This window comes from Elephantulus edwardii, unplaced genomic scaffold, assembly GCF_000299155.1.
Source record: "Elephantulus edwardii isolate Elephantulus edwardi_28Jun2011 unplaced genomic scaffold, EleEdw1.0 scaffold00470, whole genome shotgun sequence".
NCBI lineage: Eukaryota > Metazoa > Chordata > Mammalia > Macroscelidea > Macroscelididae > Elephantulus > Elephantulus edwardii.
In genome coordinates, this window is record NW_006400220.1 from 110,028 (window position 1) to 119,866 (window position 9,839).

Consider the following 9,839-nt stretch of genomic DNA (forward strand, 5'->3'; position numbering starts at 1 on the left):
CTACAACTCACTGTGACCCTATTAACTGTAAAGTCGTAAGGTCGTGGACGCAAGAAAGGGACCAGAATATAGGAAAGTTAAAGGAAGCTTTATTAAGGGAGCTCCTGGGTGAGGTTCCTTGGTCTGGAAAGGGAAGTCGAGGAAGCCACACTTAGGGTGTATTCAGGCAAGTTATTACAGCAGGGCCTTCAGGGAGGTGGAAGGTATGGAGAGACATTCAATTTTGGTTTATGGTTCACCTGTTAGTTGGGCCAGGTGGGCAAGGCCATTCATTATTTTCTGATGATCTGCCACATTCCTTTGACTTCTCATTCTCCCTGGCCTAACATTAACAAGACATCAGAAACTTTTTAAATTAAATTTTTATTAATGATTTTTTCAATGCAACATATATATTTTTACAACATATTTTTCGTCATTTAATGTTTTTCCCCATTCACTCATTGTTGCACATTTTCCTCCCATTTCCCACTCATTGTTGCACACCTATCCCCCCAGTTAGTTTTTCCCTTTGAAGAAAAAAAAATTATTTCATTGTTATACAATCTTCCAAGTCCACAGTTCACTTTTCCCGAGTTAAGAGTTCCCACATGGTCAGGCCTGACAGCAGGGGTTTTTTCCAAAGGACCTGAGTGACCAAGGAAGGAGCCTCTTTTTCCCTTCTGGAAGTGGCTTATCACCTCCTTCGATATGCCCTGGACCTCCCTGTTGCCCGAGTTAAGGGTTCAAAAGTGGTCAGGCTTGACGGCAGGTTTTATCCCAAAGACCCTGAATCACCAAAGAGGTAGCCTGTTGTCCACTTCTGGAAGTCCTTCTCCCCTCTGTCGAGATGCCCAGGACCTCCCTGTTGTCTGAGGTGTACCACGTTCTCAGGCCTTACAGAAGGTTTTCCCCCAAAGTACCTGAATGACCAAGGAGGGAGACTGTTGTTCCCTTCTGTATGTGACTTCTCACCTCAGTCGAGATTCCCAGGACCTCCCTGTTGCTTAAGTTCAAAAGTGGTCAGGCTTGACAGCAGGTTTTTCCCCAAAGGACTTAAATGACCAAGGATGGAGCCTGTTGTTCCCTTCTGGAAGTGGCTTCTCACTGCCGTTGAGAAGGCCAGGATCACCCTATTGCCCAAGTTAAGGGGTCCCACGTGGTCAGGCTTGACAGCAGGTTTTATCCCAAAGAACCTGAATGGCCAAAGAGGGAGCTTGATGTTCCTCTTGGTAGTGGCTTTTCACCTCTGTCGAGATGACCAGGACCTCCCTTTTCCCTGATTAAGGGGTCCCATGTGGTCATGTCTGACAACAGGTTTTTAAACAAAGGACTTGAATGATCAAGGACAGAGCCTGGTGTTCCCTTCTGAATGTTGCTTCTCACCTCCATCGAGATGCCAAGGACTTCGCTCTTGTCCATGTTAGGTGATTCCACGTGGTCAGGTCTGACAGCACGTTTTTCCACAATGACCGAAATGAACAAGGAGGGAGCCTGTTGTTCCCTTCTTGAAGTGTCTTCTCACCTCCATCGAGATACCCAGCAATTCCCTTTTTTGTGAGTAATTGGGTCCCATGTTGTCAGGCTTGATAGCAGGTTTTTCACCAAACAACCTGAATGCCTGAGGCAGCTTGTTGTTCCCTTCTGGAAGTAGATTCTCGCCTTCATTGAGAGGCCCAGGATCTACATGTTGGTCAAGTTAAGGTGTCCCATTTGGTCAGGTCTGGCAGCAGGTTTGTCCCCAGAGGATCTGAATGATCCATGAGGGGGCTTGTTTTTCCCTTCTGGATGTGGCTTCTCACTTCCTTGAGATGCCCAGGACATCCCTGTTGCACGAGTAAAGGGGTCCCACTTGGTCAGGCCTGACAGCAGGTTTCTCCCAAAAGGACCTGCATAACCAAGGAGGGATCCTGTTGTTGCCTTCTGGAAGTGTTTTCTCACCTCCGGCTCGATACCCAGGACCTCCCTGTTGCCTGAGTTAAGGAGTTCCAAATTGTAAGGCCTTGCAGATTTTCCTCTGAAGGACAAGAATTACCAAAGAGGGAGCCTGATTTTCCCTTCTGGAAAAGGCTTATCACTTCCATCAAGATGCCCAGAACCTCCCTGTTGCCTGAGTTAAGTTTCCAACATTATCAAGCCTTGCAAAAGGTTTTGCCCCAATGAGCAAGGAGGGAGCCTATTGTTAACTTCTGGAAGTGTCCTCTAACCTCCGTCTAGATGCCCAGGACCTCCCTGTTGCACGACTTATGGCGTCCCACATGGTGTGAAGCCTCACAGCAGGGTTTCCCCCCAATGGACCGGAATTTCCAAGGAGGGCACCTGTTTTTAACCTCTGGAAGTGTTTTCTCACCTCCATCTAGATGCCTAGGACCTCTCTGTTGCCAGAGTTAAAGGGTCCTAATTGGTAAGGCCTGATAGCAAGTTTTTCCCCAAAGAACCTGAATCATCCAGGAGGGAGCTTATTTTTCCTTTGTGGACATGGCTTCTCACATTTTTCAAGATGCCAAGAACTACTCTGTTGCCCGAGTTAAGGGATCCCACGTGGCCAGGCCTGCAGCAGGTTTTCCCCCAAAGAACCTGAATGACCAAGGAGGGAACCTGTTGTTCCCTTCTGGAAGTAGCTTCTCACCTACATCAAGATACCCAGTACCTCTCTGTTACACGAGGTAGGGGGTCCCACGTAATCAGGACTGACATTAGGTTTTTCATCAAAGGACCTGAATGACCAAGGAGGAAGTTGTTGATCACATCTGAAGTGGCTTCTCACCTCCATTGAGATGCCCAAGATCTCCATGTTTCCCGAGTTAAAGTGTCCTAAGTGTTCAGGTCTGAAAGCAGGATATTCCCCAAAGGACCTGAATGACAATGGAGGGAGCCTGTTGTTCCTTCTGGAAGTGGTTTCTCAGTTACTTCGAGATGCCCATGACCTCCCTGTGGTCTAAGATAAGGGGTCCCATGTGGTCAGGCCTAACAGCAGGTTTTCCCCCAAAGGACCTGAATGACCAAGGAAGGAACCTGTTGCTCCCTACTGGAAGTGGCTTTTCACCTTTGTCAAGACGCCCAGGACATCCCTGTTGCATGAGTTAAGTGGTCCCACGTGGATAGGCTTGAAAGCAGGTTATTCCCCAAAGGATCTAAATTACCAAGGAGAGAGCCTTTTGTTCCCTTCTGGAAGTGGCTTCTCACACCCATCATGATTCCCAGGACCTCTCTTTTGCCCGAGGGAAAGGGTCCCAAGTGGTCAGGCCTGACAGCAGGTTTTTCCCCCCCAAAGAACCTGTGTTGCAGAATGTTGGGGAGGAAGGGAAGGCCTCTGGCCAGGATGAATCACCTAAGCTCCAGATAAGTGCAAGCCTCCAATGATCTTTAATACACGGTAGAGAAAGCTCCCCTGTGTTTGGCTGTACCAGCTTGAGAAATCTCGCCTCTTGGGAAGATGGCTGCTGCGTCTGATGGGCTGGGAGTGGTCTACATGAGGCTGAGGTTCTCCTAACCAATCCACATGTCCCACGTCTATAGGCCCACCCTATCAGGCCTTCCTATTTATATAAGTGCAGTGCAGTCCCAATAAAATTGAGCTGGATTGACTCTCTGATCCTCTCCCTGAGGGGTGTATCTCCGTCATGCTTACTCTCATCAGGGTGTTGCTGTCAAGTTGCCAGCAAACAGACAGAGACAAACCTGAATGACCAAGGAGGGAGCCTGTTGTTCCCTTCTGGAAGTGACTTCTCACTTCCACAGAGATGCCCTGGACCTCCCTGTTGCCCAAGTTAAGGGGTCCCACGTGGTCAGGCCTGACACCAGGGTTTTTCCCCCAAGGGACCTGAATGACCAAGGAGGGAGCCTTTTGCTAGCTTCTAAAAGTGGCTTCTCACCTCTGTTGAGTTGTTCAGCAATGCCCTTTTGCGTGAGTAATGGGGTCCCATGTGGTCAGGCATGACAGCACGTTTTTCCACAAAGGATCTGAATTACCAAGGAGGGAGCCTTTTGTTCCCTTCTGGTAGTGGCTTCTTACCTCAGTCAAGATGCCCAGGAACTGCCTGTGGCCCAAGGTAGGGGTCCTACGTGTTGAGACCTGACAGATTTTTCACAAAAGGACCTGAATGATCAAGGAAGGAGCCTGTTGTTCACTTCTGGAAGTAGATTCTCACCTCTGTCGAGATGCCTAGGACCTCCCTATTGCCAGGTTAAAGGGTCCCAGATGGTCAGGTATGAAAGGTTTTTTTCCCAAAGGACCTTATTGCCCAAGGAGGGAGCCTGTTGTTCCTTTCTGGAAATGACTTCTTACCTACGTTGGGATGCTGAGGACCTCCTTTTGCCTGAGTTAAGGGGTCCCAAGTGGTCAGGCCTGACAGCAGGAGTTCCCCCAAAGAATCTGAATGGCCAAGGTGGGAGCCTGTTGTTCCCTTCTGGAAGTGTCTTCTAACCTCTGTCGAGATGCCCAGGACCTCCCTGTTTTCCTTGTTAAGGGGTCCCACATGGTCAGGACTGTCAGCAAGCTTTCCCCAAAGGACCTGAATGACCAAGGAGGGAGCCTGTTGTTCCCTTCTGGAAGTTGCTTCTTACCTCAGTCAAGATGTCCAGGACCACCCTGTTGCCCGAGGAGGGAGCATGTTTTTCCCTTGTGGAAACTTGTTCTCAACTTTTTCGAGTTGCCCAGAAACTCCTGTTGCTTGAGATAAAGGGTCCCATGAGGTCAGGCCTGGCAGCAGGTTTTCCCCAAAGGGCCTGAATGACCAATGAGGAAGCCGGTTTTTCCTTTCTGGAACTGGTTTCTCACCCAAGTCGAGATGCCCAGGACCTCCCTGTTGCCCAAGTTAAGGGGTCCCATTTGGTCAGGCCTGATAGCAGGTTTCCCCCCAAAGAACTTGAATCATTAAGGAGAGAGCTTGTTTTTCCCTTCTGGAATTGGATTCTCACCTCTGCTGAGAGGCACAGGACCTCCCTCTTGCCAAGTCAAATGGTGCCACATGGCCAGGCCTCACAGCAGGTTTTCCCCCAAAGGACCTGAATGACAAAGGAGGGAGCCTGTTGTTCCCTTCTTGAACTGGCTTCTCACCTCCATCAAGATGTCCAGGAGGACCTCCCTGTTGCTTGAGTTAAGGGCTCCCAGTATGACAGTATGTTTGTCCAAAAAGGACCTGAGTAACCAAGACGGAACCTTTTGTTCTTATCTTAAATTTGTTTCTCACCTCTGTTGAGATGCTAGGAATTCCCTGTTGTGGGAGTAATGGAGTCCCACATGGTCAGGTATGACAGCACGTTTTTCCACAAAGGATCTGAATGACCAAAGAGAGAGCCTCTTGTTCCCTTCTGGAAGTGAGTTATTACCTTAGTCAAGATGCCCAGGATCTACCTTTTGCCCAAGGTAAGGGGACCCACGTGATCAGGGCTGACAGCAGCTTTTCCCTCAAAGGATCTGAATGACCAAGGAGGAATCCTGTTTTTCTCTTCTAGACATGGCTTCCCACCTCTGTTGAAATGCCAAAGACTTCCCTATTGCCAAATTTTGGGGTACCATGTGGTCAGGTCTGACAGCAGTTGTTTTTCCCCAAAGAACCTGAATGACAAAGGAGGGAGCATGTTTTTCCCTTGTGGAAACTTGTTCTCAACTTTTTCGAGTTGCCCAGAAATTCCTGTTGCTTGAGATAAAGGGTCCCATGAGGTCAGGCCTGGCAGCAGGTTTTTCCAAAAAGGATCTGAATGACCAAGGAGGGAGCCTGTTATTCCCTTCTGAAAGGGGCTTCAAATCTCCATTGAGATGCCTCGAAATTTCCTGTTGTGTGAGTAATCAGGTCTCATGTGGTAAGGCTGAAAGCAGGTTTTCTCCCAAAGGACCTGAATCACCAAGGAGGGTGCCTGATGTTCCCTTCTGGAAGTGGCTTCTCACCTCAATAGAAATGCCCAGGATCTCCCTGTTGTCCGAGATAAGAGATCCCACATGATCAGGCTGACAGCATATTTCCCCCACAAAGACCTGAATGACCAAGGAGGGAGCCTGTTTTTCTCTTCTGGAAGTGGCTTCTCACCTCTGTTGAAATGTCCAGGACCTCCCTGTTGTCCAATTTTAGGGATACCACGTGGTCAGAGCTGACAGCAGGTGTTTCCCCAAAGGATCTGAATGACCAAGGAGGAAGCCTGTTATTCCCTTCTGGAAGTGGTTTCTCGCCTCCGTTGAGATGCCCAGGACCTCCCTTTTTCCCCAAGCTAAGGGGTTACACGTGATCTGGGCTGAGGGCAGGTTTTCCCCCAAAGAACCTGAATGACCAAAGAGGAAATCTGTTTTTCCCTTCTTGAAATGGGTTCTCAGCGAGCTCTGGTGGCCTAGTGGCAAGAAGCTGCACTGCAATCCCAGAGGGGTGTGGTTCAAATCCACCAGTTGCTCTGCTGTACCAGTCAGATCCGATTTGACGGTACACACATAAAAAAATAATAATAACAAAATTTTAAAAAAATTAAAAAAAAAGAAATGGGTTCTCATCTAAGTTGAGATGCCCCTGTCCTCCTTGTTGCCCGAGTTAAGGGGTCTCACTTGGTCAAGCCTGACTGCAGGTTTTTCCCCAAAAACCCTTACTCTCCAGGAGGGAGTTTGTTTTCCCCTTGTGGAAGTGGCTTCTCAACTTTTTTGAGATGCCTAGAACCTCTTTTCACGAGCTAAGGGGTCTCGTGTGATCAGACCTGGCAGCAAACTTTTCCCAAAACCACCTGAATGACTTAGGAGGCAGCCTGTTGTTCCCTTCTGGAAGTGGCAGCTCATTTTCGTTGAGATGCCCCCAAATTCCCTGTTGCTTGAGTAATGGGGTCCTTCTTGTTCAAAGCTGAAAGGAGGTTTCCCCCCAAACCTATTGTACCATTCTGGAAGTGTTTTCTCATCTCTATTGAGATGCCTAGGACCTCCCTGATTTCAGAGTTAAGGGTTCCCATATGGTCAGGTCACAGAGCATTTTCCCCGCTAATGTACCTGACTGATCAAGGAGAGAGCCTATTGTTCACTTCTGGAAGTGTCTTCTCACCTTTTTCAAGAAGCCCAGGACCTCCGTTTTCCATGTTAAGGGATCTCACATGGTTAGGCCACACAGCACTTTCCCCCCAGATGTACCTGAATGACCAAGGAGTGAGCCTTATTTTCCCTTCTGGAAGTGACCTCTCACCTCTGTTGTGATGCCAGGACCTTCCTTTTGCCCGAGTTAAGGGGGTCCCAAATGTTAAGGCCAGATAGCATTTTTTTCGCCCAAAGTACCTGAATGACTAAGTTGGGATCTTTTTGTTCCCTTCTGGATGTGGCTTCTCACCTCTGTAGGGATGCCAGAACATCTCTGTGGCCCGAGTTAAGGGGTCCCACGTGGTAAGTAAGGCCTGACAGCATTCCCTCCCTCCACCAAAGTACCTGGATAACCAAGGACAGAGTCTGTTGTTTTCTTCTGGAAGTGGCTTCTCACCTTCATCTGGACGCCAGGACCTCCTTGTTACCCGAGTTTAGAGATCCCTTGTGGTCAGGTCAGACAGCAGTTTTTTCCCAAAAGTTCCTGAATGACCAAAGAGGGAGCTTGTTTCCTTCTGAAAGTGGCTTCTCACCTCCGTTGGGATGCCAGGACCTCCTTGTTGCCCTAGTTAAGAGGTCCCAAGTGGTCAGGCCAAATGGCACTTTTTCCTCAAAGTACTTAAGTGACCAAGGAGGGAACATATTGTACCCTTCTGGAAGTGGCTTCTTGCCTCCGTTGAGACGCCTAAGACCTCCTTGTTGTCTGAATTAAGGGTTCCCATATGGTCAGGCCACGGAGTAGTTTTTTCCCTATTGTACCTGAATGACCAAGGAGTGACCCTGTTTTTCCCTTCTGGAAGTGGCTTCTCACCTCTGTCGTGATGCCCAGGACCTTCCTTTGGACCGAGTTAAGGGGTCCAGCCTGATAAGGGCAAACAGCATCCCCTCCCCAAAGTATCTGAATGATCAAGGAGGGAACCTGTTGTTTTCCTCTGGAAGTGGCTTTGCACCACTATCGAGCTGCCCAGGACCTCCCTGTTGCATGAGTAGAGTTCCCATATGGTAAGGCCATAAAGCAGTTTTCCCCCTAAGTACCTGAATGACCGAGTAGGAAGCCTGTTGTTCCCTTCTGGAAGTATCTTCTCACATTCGTTGAAATGCCCAGGACCTCCCTGTTGCCCATGTTAATAGATTCCACGTTGTTAGGTCAGACAGCGATTTATTCATCTAAGTACCTGAAAGACCAAGGGGGGAGCCTGTTCCATTCTGCGAGATGCCCAGGACCTCCCTGTGGTGTGAGTTAAGGGGCTCCACGTGGTCAGGCCAGACAACATTTCCCCCCCCCCAAAAAATACCTGAATGACCAAGGAGAGAGCCTGTTGTTCCCACGGGAAGTGACTTCTCACCTCTGTCGAGATGCCAAGAACCTCATTTTTTCCTAAGTTATGTGGTCCCACGTGGTCAGGTCAGACAGCATTTGTTTCTTCAAAGTACCTGAATGTCCAAGGAGAGAGCCTGTTGTTCCCTTCTGGAAGTGTCTTCTCACTTCTGTCTTGATGACCAGGACTTTCCTGTTGCCTGAGTTAAGGGGTCCCAGGTGGTAAGGCCAGACAGCATTTCCCCCCCAGTGTACCTGAAAGATCAAGGAGGGATCCTGTTGTTCACTTCTGGAAGTAGCTTCCCACCTCCATTGAGATGCCCAGGACCTCCCTGTTGCCTGAATTAAGGGGTCCGACGTGGTCAGGCCAGACAGCAGTTTTTTTCCTCAAAGTACTTGAATGACCAAGGAGGGAGCCTATTGTTCCTCTGTGAAAGTAGCTTCTCACCTTTATCAGGATGTCAGGACCTCCCTTTTGGCCGTGTAAAGGAGTCCCAAGTGGTCAGGCCAGACAGCAGCTTTTTCCTCAAAGTACCTGAATGACCAAGGAGGGAAGCTATTCTTCCTTTTTGGAAGTGGCTTCTCACCTTTGTAGATATTCCCAGGACCTCGCTGTTGTGCGGGTTAAGGGGTCCCACGTGGTCAGGCCAGTCATCAGTTTCCCCCCCCCAAAGTACCTGAATGACCAAGGTTGGAGCTTTTTGTTTCCTTCTGGTTGTGGCTTCTCTCCTCTGTTGGAATACCAGGACCTCCCTGTTGCCTGAGTTAAGTGGTCCTACGAGGTAAGGCCAGACAGAATTTTTTTCTCCCAAAGTACTTGAATGACCAAGGAGGGAGCCTATTATTCCCTTATGGGAGTGGCTTTCATCCCAGTCAAGATGCCCAGGATCTCCCTGTTTCCCAAGTTAAGTGGTCCCACGTGGTCAGGCCAGACAGCAGTTTTCCCCCTAAATTACATGAATGACCAAGCAGGGAGCCTGTTGTTCTCTTCTAGAAGTGACTTCTCACCTCCTTCGAGATGGTCTGGACCTCCATGTCGCCTGAGTTAAGGTGTCCCATGTGGATAGGTGAGACAGCAGTTTTCTCCCCAAAGTACCTCAATAACCAAGGAGGAATCCAGTTGTTCCCTTCTGCAAGTGACTTCTCCTTTGAGATGCCTAGGACCTCCCTGTTGCCTGAGTTAAGGAGATCCACATGATCAGGGCAAACAACAGTTTTCTTACTAAAATACTTGAATCACAAAGGAGGGAGGCTGTTGTTCCCTTCCGGAAGGGACATCTCACCTCCGTTGAGAGCCTAGGACTTCCCTGTTGTCTGAGTTAAGGGTTCCCATATGGTCAGGCAACAGAGCAGTTTTTGCCCCCGAAGTACCTGAATGACCAAGGAGAGCCTATTGTTCCTTTCTGGAAGTGACTTCTCACCTCCGTTGAAAAGCCCAGGACCTCCCTGTTGTGTGAGTTAAGTGGTCCCATGTGGTCAGGCCAGACAGCAGGTTTTTCC

At 49.0% G+C, this 9,839-nt stretch overlaps 1 pseudogene; it reads right to left on the minus strand.

Annotated features, from left to right (window-relative positions):
* LOC102860790 overlaps window positions 1-9,374 on the minus strand; it is a 42,849-nt pseudogene extending 33,475 nt beyond the window's left edge.
* Between the last annotated feature and the right edge of the window lie 465 nt (window positions 9,375-9,839).